General features: G+C 47.1%; 1 protein-coding gene across 2 annotated transcripts in view; it reads right to left on the bottom strand.

Annotated features, from left to right (window-relative positions):
• The window catches only part of Grid1 (glutamate ionotropic receptor delta type subunit 1), a 714,697-nt gene that overhangs the window by 623,499 nt on the left and 78,893 nt on the right, over window positions 1–12,305 (bottom strand). The gene's annotated exons all lie outside the window — the stretch shown is intronic.

The raw sequence follows: 12,305 nt of genomic DNA, 5'->3' as shown, positions 1-12,305 counted from the left end.
ACATCTGAGGACATGAGGACAATGTCAGTCCAAAGAAATTGCACTTTGGATCATGCAATGTTTGACGTGAACGGCCCAGTTCGATAACTACAGTTGGCAACAGTTGAGCGTTTCATCATAGCTAGCTGAGAAAAATAAATAAATGTCCCCTATATAGAGAGATGTTAAACATTTGAAGTGCTTGTGTATGCCAATTACCCTACTGATCATTACACACTGCCTACCTGTGTAGAAATGTTACAGTGTACCTCGTTATTATGATTTATATGTGAACTATTCCCCACAGGCCCATGCTTGGTTGCCAGCTCGTGGGCTCTTGGGAGTTGATTGGACCTGAAGGCTCTGACTTCATAAATGGATTAGTCCATTCATGGACTCATAATTTGAAGTCATTATTGAGACATAATAGCAGAGTTAGAAGGTGAGGCCTCGTTAGAGGCAGAGGCCACTAGGGTTTGCAGTTGGGGTATGTACCTTGTCCTATGTCCTTTCCTGTCTCTCTCTGGTTTTCTGTGCACTGTGAGGTGAGTAGCCCCTGCTATTTGCACCCATCACCATGATGCTCTGCCTCTCAACATGAAAGCAAAGGATAAGCTAAATAAACAAATCCTCTCTTAAAGTTGTTTTTCTCGGTTGTTTGTCATAGTGTAATAAAGCAGACTATATGCCCATAAGTATATACAATTAATATGTGTCAATTAAAAATGAAAATGCATTAACAAATAAACCAAGTACTTGTCTAGTTACAAAAAAAAAAAAAAAAAAAAAAAAAAAAATCCTCCCATGATGCTGAGAAGGGCATGGGGGCTGACAGTGGGGGCAGGGAGAATGCCTCATCACCTAAACCACAGGGGCCTTGGGCAGGAGATCCAGGAAAACGGATCTGTATTAATACTACTAGTTGAGGGGTGCCCCAAGGGAAGCTTTGTCCTGCCCAGGCCCTCCTAGAGGGCTCCTGCAGGTTGACAATTATAATGCAGCTGACAAAGCAAAAACCCAGCTCAGGAAACCATGTGCAGGAGAAGTGAAGGACCTGAAATATCTATATATGCCAGTCCCCAGACAGCAGCACCAGCCTCCTCCCCCAACCCTTTCTGTGCTGGCTAGTTTTATGTCAACCTGACACAAGCCAGAGTCACTGGAGCGGTGGGAACCTCAATTGAGAAAATGCTTCCATAAGATCAGGCTGTCGGTAAGTTATAGGGCATTTCCCTAATTAGTGATTGGTATGAAAGGGCCCAGAACACCACCCAGGCTGGTGGCCCTGGGTTCTATTAGAGAACGGACTGAGCAAACCAGTAAACAGCACTCCCTGGCCTCTGCAACAGCTCCTGCCTCCAGGTTCCTGTCTTGACTTCCTTTAAAGATTAACAGTGATGTGGAAGCATAAGCCAAACAAACCCTATCCTCCCCAAGCTGCTTTTGTCATGTTTCATCACAGCAGTAGTAACCCTAACTAGAACACTCACTGTCCAATGATCAAAGTACTCCAGACACCAGTCTAGGCTCATCCCTCAGAATTCACTCCAACCCTACCAAGCAACAGCCTGCATGAGGACACTCAGGCACACAAAGGTAACTTATCCACAGTCACAGTGCTAAGTGTTGTGGGTGGGCAGGATGCATCTGCTGCTAAGCACTGATGGACACTCTCTCTCCACCAGCCTCTCCACCAACCCCTCCACCCTCTCTCACAGCCCTGCCTGGGTCTGGCTTGAGTTTCCTGTACTCAAGTGAGTGTAATAGCACTCACAAGATAAAGACATAGGTGTAAGGACAGTGGCCAGCAAATAGTTCGAACAACCTTGGCTCATTGTGCAGTCCACTCTTCCTTGCTACCACTGCAAGGGGACCATCCTCCATGTTCTCCCAACCCCCCACTGCCAAGCCCCTCTCAGCATAATATGGGGCCTTCATTATTTTAAAAAGACAGAAACACTTTAATTAATGTCTTTTTATTTGTTAAGTGACACGTAATAATTGACTCTGGTAGGCAGTGTCATCAGGCCAGGTAGGTCTCCACGGGAGGAGGCCTGGATGGGGTCAGGAGTCCTCAGCTAGAACCTCTGTGTATTCAATTATTCTTAACCTCTACCACAGCCATGCCTGGGGATCCCAACAGGGCCAGGCTTGCCTACCTTCCTTATTCACCTATCTAGCTCAAAGCTCCTCAGTCAGAGATCCTGTGTGCCAGCCACCAACAGGCACTCAGCCCCAGCTACCACCCTGTGAGCTCAGCAGTGTTAGCTTCAGTTAACATATGGGGGAACCAAGACTCACGTGAAGGGCAGCCTGCTCTCCACTAGCCCTAAGAGGAAGTAAGTCCATCTCTCCTGTCTTTTAAAAGGAGCCTCTGAGCCAGGACTACTGGTGCCGCTTCAGGTGAGGACACCAAAAATGCCCAACTACTTATTAGCAGAGGTGAGATTCACACCTGCCAGCCACATTTGGGTCACCTTCTGTCCACTGCAGCCCCTAGTACAAAAAAGGACAGATGCGGGACTGAGAAAGGCCGCACTGACTCTTTGGGATATTTAACCCAACTTTACACAAGGCTCACTGCTATCCTTCTATGCGTACCTGGATCCAGGCATGCAGAGACATGCCTATTTATTTACACCTGTACACACATATATGCCTGTGAATATACCCACATCCATATGTGCGCCGGGGTACACACACCTATTCTCATCTCTCTTTCCAAGCTGAGTGAGGGTTGATAGCAGGGCCTGGAATCACATTCACACAGTGATCAGTGAAGTCAACTTCACTGTGGAGGTGGTGTATAGAGAATGCATAGCTGGGGGTCCTGGGTTGTACTTGGCAAAGCCAAGCCTCCCGTCACCCCACCTCAGAGGCCCAGAACAGGGACTCTTGTATGGTGAGAGACACATAAATCTGACTTTTCAGTCATGATTTCCTCTGTGTGCTACAGATTAAATCAAGGATAATGTCCTCAGTCAAGGAATCGGATTGGATAGAGCTTAAAGCCTGCTCAGACATGGCACTATTATGCTAAGTGATGCACCAGCAAGGAGGCTGTTTCCTCCCTCCCTAATCATGCCCAGCAGCAGGAGCACAGCCAATCCAGCCACCACCAGCTCTGGCAGGAAACAGGACAGGCTGAGAGGCCCTAATCCCCTTTGCCCTCCACAGACTCGTGGACAATGTGGCAGCCACAGCCACCTCTCTTGTCCCATAGGCCCTAGAGGCAGTCAGGTGAGATGCTACATTTAAAGACACCAGAGGATGTTTGGAGAGCTGGAGCTGAGATAGTACTCAAGTATCCTCAGAGATGTAAATTATGTGGGTTGAACTAATGAGCTATATATGTATCTTTCATCCCCTAATTAACTGTGGTTTAATGAATTTCTCAGCACATTGCTGCCAGATAGTCTTAGAGCCCAAAAGATTTTCTTCCCCTCCATTGCAGGTAAATATTTAAAGACCCCAAATTAAAGGGAGCACCAGGGCCCAAAATCAGAGCATTGGTGTTACCCATGGTAATTAGACCTCTGTCTCCTTGATTCAGGGTTTTCATTTTTTCCTTTCCCACCCAAGGAGGTAGCAGGGGATCTCAGGCATTAGAAACCTGATCTGGCACAGAGCCCAGGACTTCCTTTCCTGTCAGGCCTGTGTCTATCTCCACTAACTGGCAACTCTTCTCCTGTGTGCAACCCAGAGAGAGAAAACAGGAAGCATCACCTACTTACTGGTCCCAAGCTGGTACCAAAACTCTTCGGGTTAAGTGGGGCCAGAGACAACCTAGTACCCAGGGCTCAGGGAAAGTCAGAATACAGCTCATGGCTGACTCAGCATCTGCCCTACCCAAGCAGGTAGGCAAGAAACATTCTCTTCTCAGAATGTCAGCTATTGCCAAGGCATATTATTCTCACCACAATCTCCACTGTCACTAGCTTTACTCTATCATACCTAATTAGCCTGTACATAATGCCTAAGGCCCTTCCCTTAGGTGGCCTCTGCAAAACAGAAAAGCCTCAGCCTAAATGATCCATCCCCCAATGGTACTGTCCCAAGTGATGGGTGGGTATTGCTCTTGGTCCTTGAAATAACATGGGTAAGCAGCTACTACACACATGTCCTTCCCTCTTTCTCACAAGACACTGGGAAAGGCCTCTGTACCAGAAAGCCACAATTCTGTTTTAGCCAGAAGTGAAGGCAGTGCTGGGCAAGGCAGCCCCTGGGGAGCAGGAGAAGGCCAATGAACTAGTCATGGTCCTCATTCTAATGTCATCGTTGAAGATTATTGTAGGAAGAGTTGGAGCATCCAACTGTCCTCACAAACCAGCCAAGGCATCACTACAACATGGAGGGGAAGGTAGACCAGAAGTATTGAATTGGCCAAAAAAAAAAAAAGGGGGGGGGGGGGCAGTCTTCCAGGGGCTGAGACAAGTGAGAACCAGAAACACTGGAGTGCAGACACTTCTCAGCTCTGCTCTTCTTGGGATTTATAGGGCAGGAAAGATAATTCCTCTAGATTCTAGTAATCAGAGTCTGTACTATCCCAGGACCTCTCTAGCCAGGACTTAGGAGAAGCCTAGAGGATGAACTATGGTCTGTCCCACTACTCTACATAACCAAAGGGACCTGAAAAGTCACAGGCCTTCTAGGTTCCCTGAGGCCTAGTGTGGAGGAGACCTCACCTTGCCCTGTCGTGGGTACTCTCTAGTGGTATAGTGTGTCTAGTGCCTGAGATAAGTCCAGCCCAGGAAAGACAGGCAAGAGGAGCTCCTGACAATGACTTCAGCTGGCTTTTGGCTGCCATAAACCTGACACACCAGCTCACGTACAGAGGAGTACGACCCCAAAAGAAGAAGCCCAAGGATGTCTCAGCTACATGAGATCACTGATCCATCTCCTCCACCAGCACTCACCTCTGCTGTCAGTCTAGCATCTCCTCAAATCAGCTCCTGATTCCCCTAAACCCCTTCCCCACTGCTCAGGACCCAGCTTTCCCTCCATATAAGAATACCAACTTGTCCAATAATATACCCTGAACATTTATTCCAGGTCTAGTGTTTTTGCTGCAACAACTTCTACAAAACTATACCCCACTGAAGGTCTCCATCTACCAGCTTTAGCTCTCACCTGCCCCTCCCCCCATGCCAGATCACACCACCTTCAGTAACAATCACTGTAATGAATCAGCCATCCTCTTCTATAGTCACCTAAGCAACTAAAGATGGATCTTATCTATTTTTCAGGTCTCTGGTAGCTGGTACTATTCCTGGAATACTACAGGAATCACTAGATGGACTAACAGTCAGAGGGATGGACAGACAGGTAGAAGAATAGGCAAATAGGTGAGTGTATCATAGATGGGTAGAAAGAAGCATGTGAAGACAGGCAGAGAGACAGATGGATGGACAGTAGGTAAGTGGACAGATGACGGTAAATTGGTCAAAGAATGGTTGAGTGTACTGGGAGAGGAATAAGTAGGTACATGTATGACTGAATGGCTGGGTTGATGGGGTTTAGACAGTAAGTGAGTAGATAGATAACCTTTCAATCTCCTCACCAAAGAGAACAACAGGCCTACCTCTAAACAACACTGAGAAGTACTGAGTCTGGGGTTGATCGGGAAAAGCCATTAGAGAGTGGCACTAGGCACAAGAAAGAGTGGCACGGGTGGGGTCTCCAAAGGCCTCAGGGAGGCTGCGAAGCTAGAGACTCGTGGGCCACAGTGGCTTTCACACAAAGCCCAGCCCAAGCAAACTAAAAGGGCCAGTATGAGCCCAATAATACCAGGCCTTCTGTATCACAAGTAGTAGTTAGTCGTGACATTCATTGGTCTCTAGGAGACAGGTCTGGAATGTGGTGCTGATAATCAAACCCTCCCCACACCTTCCAAGGTTGAAAGATAAGAAATTGGCACGTGTCTTCCTGGAAGCCCCAACAAGACTGGGCACTTAAGAACATAAACCAGGTCAGCCTGAGCTTGGCAGAGGGAAAAGGTAAAATTGATAGGGAAGCTCCTAGACAGAGCTGGCTGCCGTCCCTTGACCAGGGGACTTTAGGACCTCAAACATCTGGCTTCAATCTAGACCTCATTTCTGAACCCCAAAAAATGAATCCTTGGACCTGGGGGCCTAATAAAGGAGACCACTCACCAGTAGGCTATAGAGAATACCTGTCCTTGTTGATTAAATGCAGCCAGTAACTCACAAGGCATATCTGCACAGCCAGCAGTTGCCATAGACAGTGGCTTCAAATGACTATGGCTCCATCTGCTAAGGAGTTCCTGCCAGCATCCAGTCACCTTTGCCACCTCCACCTTACCCCATGAAGAAGGCTGAGGGCTGCCTGGGCACAGAGTCCTCATTCACAAAAACCTGCAGTTTATAGAACATTTACAGAACTTCCCAAATAGCCCTTGGCTCAAGTCATCCCAGAAAATCCCCATCAGTGCCCAACTCTGAGCCAGACAGAAGTGTTTCAGCTGTGAGCATCCTGATGCCCGGGTATGTGGACCTCTGTGCTCCCTAGCACTTTAGAATTTGTCTCTCAACTATTAGCAGATGTCACAGCACTGTCCAGACCAAAACAGCCCCTCCAGAGCCTGGATGCTTTTGTGGTCACTTAAGGAAATCACCAGGACCAGGGAAACTTGTGCCGAGAAAGACACCTGCATTGTGATGCCTTGTTTTCTTATTATCACTTGAGGGAGTGTATCTGTCCGTTTGCCTGAATTCATTTTATACATGAGGAAGTTAAGGCTCTGACCACACCTGAAATCTAGCACTAAGAAGCAAAGTCCGAGCTGGGTGTAGCTCCAGCTGAAGAAGGTGCCTGAGGACTCTTCTGTTCCTGGGACCTCTAAAGCAAGCAAGGCAACCACAGACCACCATCCTAATTGAGACTTAGATTTGGTCCTAGAAGAACTAAGTACACAACCATTCTGTTCAGCCCCAGGATGTTCAAGTCACTCATAACCTCTTAGATCAGCGGTTCTCAACCTTCCCAATACTACAACCCTTTAATACAGTTCCTCATGTTGTAATGAATCCCAATCATAAAATTACATTCATTGCTACTGCATAACTGTAATGTTGCTACTGTTATGAATCATAATGTAAATATCTGTCTTCCTATGGTCTTAGGTAAGCCCTGTGAAACAGTTGTTCAACCCCCACAGGAATCACAACCCAGAGGTTGAGAACCACTGTCTCAGATGCTGACCAAACCCTACATCCCCAGGGGCCTTCTGAGACTCCCCTAGGCAGTTCAAGCTGCACATGCTTCCCCAACTCCAGCAGGTTTAATACATCCCTCTACGAATGCACCCATCATGCTGCACCACGGTGGTTACTTATGAATCTGTAGGGACGGATCCTCAAAGCACATGAATAAGTAAATAAATATATGTGGTCTGACACAAACTCTACTGTGGTGTGCAAACTCCAAATGTCTCCAGGAACAGAGGAAACATGTCTTCCCCTCACAAGCCGTAGTCAGTGACTACAATTTTTCTATACCAAAGACATTCAGCACCCATCACCTTTGTCAGCAGGCAAATGACATATCCTAACACCTTTCCGTGGTATCGTGGAAGAAGAGTGTATTTACATCGCTTGTATTCCCTAAGAATGTTCCTCCGGGGGGTCCCTGGTGCATGTGTGATACTGGTGCATGGTCTAAATTCCTTCTGTGAGGATTTCATGCTGCATTTGCTGAGTCTCCAAGCAAAGTCATAGATACAAAGGAGGAGCCATGTCTTTGGGGGCTTCACCATATCTTCCATCCAGAAAATAAGTGATGATAATATTTGTAATATGTTTACTGACAGAACCAAGGGCGCTGTACAGATAACTCTTTTATGACACAAAGTACTTAACTAAGATAGAAAATGGCATTACTCATGTTAAATTCAAAATGAGCATTTTGTCCCCGATTGCTAGAAACCCAGTAAATGTCATTAGCTATCTGAGGTTACAGTGAAACCTGCAAAGGGTTACTCTTTAGTAATTACATTTACTGTAGCTATAGAAACAAGGGACATCAGACTAGCCCAGCTGACAGCTCTGTCTTTTCCCCTAAGAGAAGCTGCTCATCTGCATGTGGCCAGCTCCAAAGACTGCAGAGCCAATGTATCTCATAGCTCAGCTCAGCTCAGCTCAGCTCAGCTCAGCTCAGCTCAGCTCAGCTCAGCTCAGCCCAGTTCAGCAGCACACACTCTGGAGAACTGTTTTCCCCACAGGCTGCAGGCTGAAGCCCCAGGACATGGGATGCTGTGATTCTTGATTGGAAACTGATGATAAAAGACAGAGATGAGGACGCTCTTCCTGTGGCTTCTGCATTGTAATGTGCTCCTGAGTGTGTGCAGGGAAGTTGGGCTTCCTGGGGCACAGTTCTGTGGCAGATGCATTATTTATGGCCTGTGTTCTATTGTGCAACGCACTTCCCTACACAGAGCTCTGGGCTACCTTTCCAAGCACGTCCCTAACTCTCCTTCCTCTAAGACCAAGAAACACACACACACACATACACCTGAACCAGGCCTAGAGATCCCGTAGCCTTCTCAGACACTATCCACACTGTAGCACAGACAGACAACAGGTCAGGCTTAGAGCCAACATCAAAGGGGAAGAAGGCAGGGGCCCTGCAAGGGAGTGGAAGCCTACATTCTAAGTTGGCTGAACTCCCCCAAAGCCATAGACACACCTCACTAGGCTCTGCACACGCTGGCTTGGCTCAGGACCCCATCCTCCTCCAGCAATCATAATTTCTCATACCATGTTTCTCACCCTGAATCTCAGAGACCGCCCCCCTGCACTGAGACTCTCCTGCAGATCTCGGGGTGTACCATGCATTGTTTTTATAGGAATCCATGTTGAAGGCACTGGGCAAACATAACAGACCACACAGCTAGAGAGGCTGTGTTCACTTGCCTGTGCAGATTCATTGGGCCTTGCCTTCCTTTTCCCAACACCATACACACTCACTCCATCTCACCCCCTTAAGAGTCTCACCATTCTGTCTATTCAGTGGCTGCAGGTCAACCAGCACACAACCTCCCCATAGTCAGTGGGCAGCCAGCAGTTGGGCTACTGGAGAAGATAGGGCCATTCAGATTATAACTCCCTTCTTTCTTTTAAATGTGGAAGAGAATCAGACACTATGGATCTCTTCAGCGGCTGGCATAGCCACCTAGCCCCATAGGTGTGTCTGAGTCTTATCTGTGTGTCTTCCCACAACAGACCTAAACAGACAGATGGCTCTGTGGGCACCCACTCACCACTCCCACTCCTAGGGCTCAGGCAGCTTCTTCCAGCTCTTGTCACCCCAAGGCTGCATCTCTCTGGCCAGGGCATGGCCTCTGCTGCCTTCTGGAATGAATTAGCTAGTTTCCAGGGGCATTTAATTGTCAAAGGCAATGTAAGTGTCATTATACACTATGACTTCAGCTAAGCTTACCCTGTTAACAGGAGCATCCACAAGCGAAAACAGAAGTTCTCTTTCCAATCCACTCAAAATGGATATCTGATGCTCCAAGTTATTTAGGACAGTAATAAGTGAGAGTCACACACCATATAGATCAGGGGGCACTTCTACAGATTCCCTGCACTCACAGCCTGACCTAGTGAGCGGTCTAGTCTATGTGTTCCCCTGACTATAATGACAACTGCCATCAGACAGCCTCTACCTGCAACATTCTCTCCTCAGCTCAACCCCTGCCTTGCCCCCAGCCCTGTTCCTCAGACCTAGAGCCGGTTTTGCTCTCTGCAACTGCCCATCTCTCAGAGCTTCCCTGTTCACAGTTAGTTCCTTTCCCTCCCGTTGTTCTCAGCAGCTTGGGAAGGGATGATCTATTTCGTGATGAATATGGATTAATCCACCTGCAGAATGAGCATTTTCACACACTGATGTAGACTGGACACCAGCAAGGGATGGACATGGTCCTATCTGATGTGAGCTGGCTGTGAGGACAACTGGGTGGATCCAGAAATAGGATAACAAGGTCCAAACTAGGATGGTCCCTAACAACTGAAAGAGCCCCTAATGATGGCTCTCAGAGCTCTCGGCTCAAAAATGCTTTTATGATGGGCTGACCTACCTCCCATACACACACACACACACACACACACACACACACACACACACACAGAGCAGATGTGCAGCTTGGTTTTCATGTGGGTCCCTCAACAGCTGCAGAGTGGGCTGTCCCTGACTCTGTTGTCTGCCTGTGGATTCTGGTCCCCTAACTGAGCCACCTTGTCTGGCCTCAGTGGGGGAGGATGTGCCTAGTTCTTCAGTGACTTGATATTCCAGGGTGGGTTGGTACCCAGTGGGGAGCCTCTCCTCTTTCAGAACATAAAGGGGTGATGAGGAGAAAGGGCTATGGGGGAGACTGAAAGGAGGGGGAGAACTGAGAGCAAGAAGGGCTCTGATCGGAATGTAAAGTGAAGAAATAAATGTAAAAAAAAAGAGAGAGAGAGAGAAATGTCTGCTTTGAATGATTTGGGAGAGGACATTGACTACTAATGATCCCATTGCACCAATGATTATCACAGAATTGAGTATCCAAAAAGATGCCTACAGTAGGTCTTACTGAGCAACACAGCACCTAACAGAGACAGATTTTGGAAAGCCAGACCTAAGGACAGGGAAGATGACTGGAAGAAAAGTTGTAGAAACAGGCTTGGGTTCCATCACCTCTGAACTTGTTAGGAGACTGTAGACTTACGGTGGAGCTACCACTAGGTGCATAACAGTAAGGCAGCCAACCGTAGAAGGGAAGACACTTGTCACATCAGATGTCACCTGAAAGCTGAGCTCTACCTTGGGATCAGTATTCAGGAAGGACAGTGGTATTGTGAGTCAGGATTGGAAGGACAAAGCCAGCCAGGTATACACAGCACCGATCCCAATCACAAGGCATGGCTGAGGGACCCAGAGAGAACCAGGAAAGAAGCTGAGTATGAAGGTGACATGAGTGTCAGCTCCAGACACCTAAATGGATTGTCCCCAGGAAGATAAAGAGCAGGGGACAGATGCCAAGGACTTTCTCCCCATAATCCAATTAGGACAGTCTGCAACCTACTGAAACAAACAGCCCCCACAGCAGCAGCTGAGCCAGTGAGGAGGAACATGCCCCACACCAGCCACAGGCAGCCTTCCAACAGGGTCCTGGTCAGAGTGCCCCCCACCACAGTCAGCTTTCCACCCCAGCGAGGCTACTAAACCTGGAGAAACACAGGAGGAAATAGCAGGAAAGCAAAGGTAAGGAACCAGATAAATGAATACAGTCATCTACAGTCTATGTGTTTAAAAACTTTTCCACCTTCAAAGGGTCATCCAATCCTAAAATAGCATCACATGTAAAGCATGAGAAGAAGGCTTGTGAGGTGGCTGAAAATGTGAAGGGCTTGCCACCAACCCTGACAACCTGAGTTTGATCCCTGGGACCACAAAGTGTAAGAGAACAGATTCCCGCAAGTTATCTTCTGAGTTCCACATTTACAGCATGACACTCATACACACACACACACACACACACACACACACACACATATATATATACATGTATGTGTATATATATGTATATATGTGTATATATATATACATATATATATATATATTCAAGAAAACAGAGCACAAGACTTTGCAAAAGTGAAATGCTACCAGTCATTTTTAAAGTGAACAAAATAGATTATATTTATTGAATAGTAGAGTGCAAAACCAAATATTCTCTATGGTTCACTACTGGAAGATGTGTGTGTGTGTGTGTGTGTGTGTGTGTGTGTGTGTGTGTGTGTATGCAAACAAAAATATTTAAAATGTATTAGTCAGTTCAAGCTAAGATACACTGTCATAACCATCAACCCTCAAATTTCAGTGACTTAAATCAACCAAACCTCACTTCTCTCTCCCCCATGTGTTTACTGCTGAAGCCCTATCCCAGACAATCTTCATTCCAAGACCCAGGCCAAGGGAACAGGGCCTCATCTCTGATGGTGGAGTGATAACTAAGCATGGTAGAGCCATCGGTACCTCCCGGGAGCTTCAGACACATTCTACTTTCACTCTCCTCTCATGGGCATGGCAAGCCATTTAGCCAGAATGACATCATCCAGGCAGAAATTCTCACACAGAGAAAATCAGTGGAATTTTGGAACAATAAGACAATCTACTACATTTATGCAGACCACAGGGCAATGGGTGGGGGATGTTTTTTAATAGGAATGATGACATGGAGAAGTCCATCATCCATAAATCTGTTCATATCTTTGTTCCCTGATACAGCATGGTAACTGCCCCCCTTCTGTGTGCTTCTTTGCATGCAC

The sequence above is a fragment of the Arvicanthis niloticus genome, chromosome 3, assembly GCF_011762505.2.
Source record: "Arvicanthis niloticus isolate mArvNil1 chromosome 3, mArvNil1.pat.X, whole genome shotgun sequence".
NCBI lineage: Eukaryota > Metazoa > Chordata > Mammalia > Rodentia > Muridae > Arvicanthis > Arvicanthis niloticus.
This window is presented reverse-complemented; position numbering and strand designations above follow the sequence as displayed.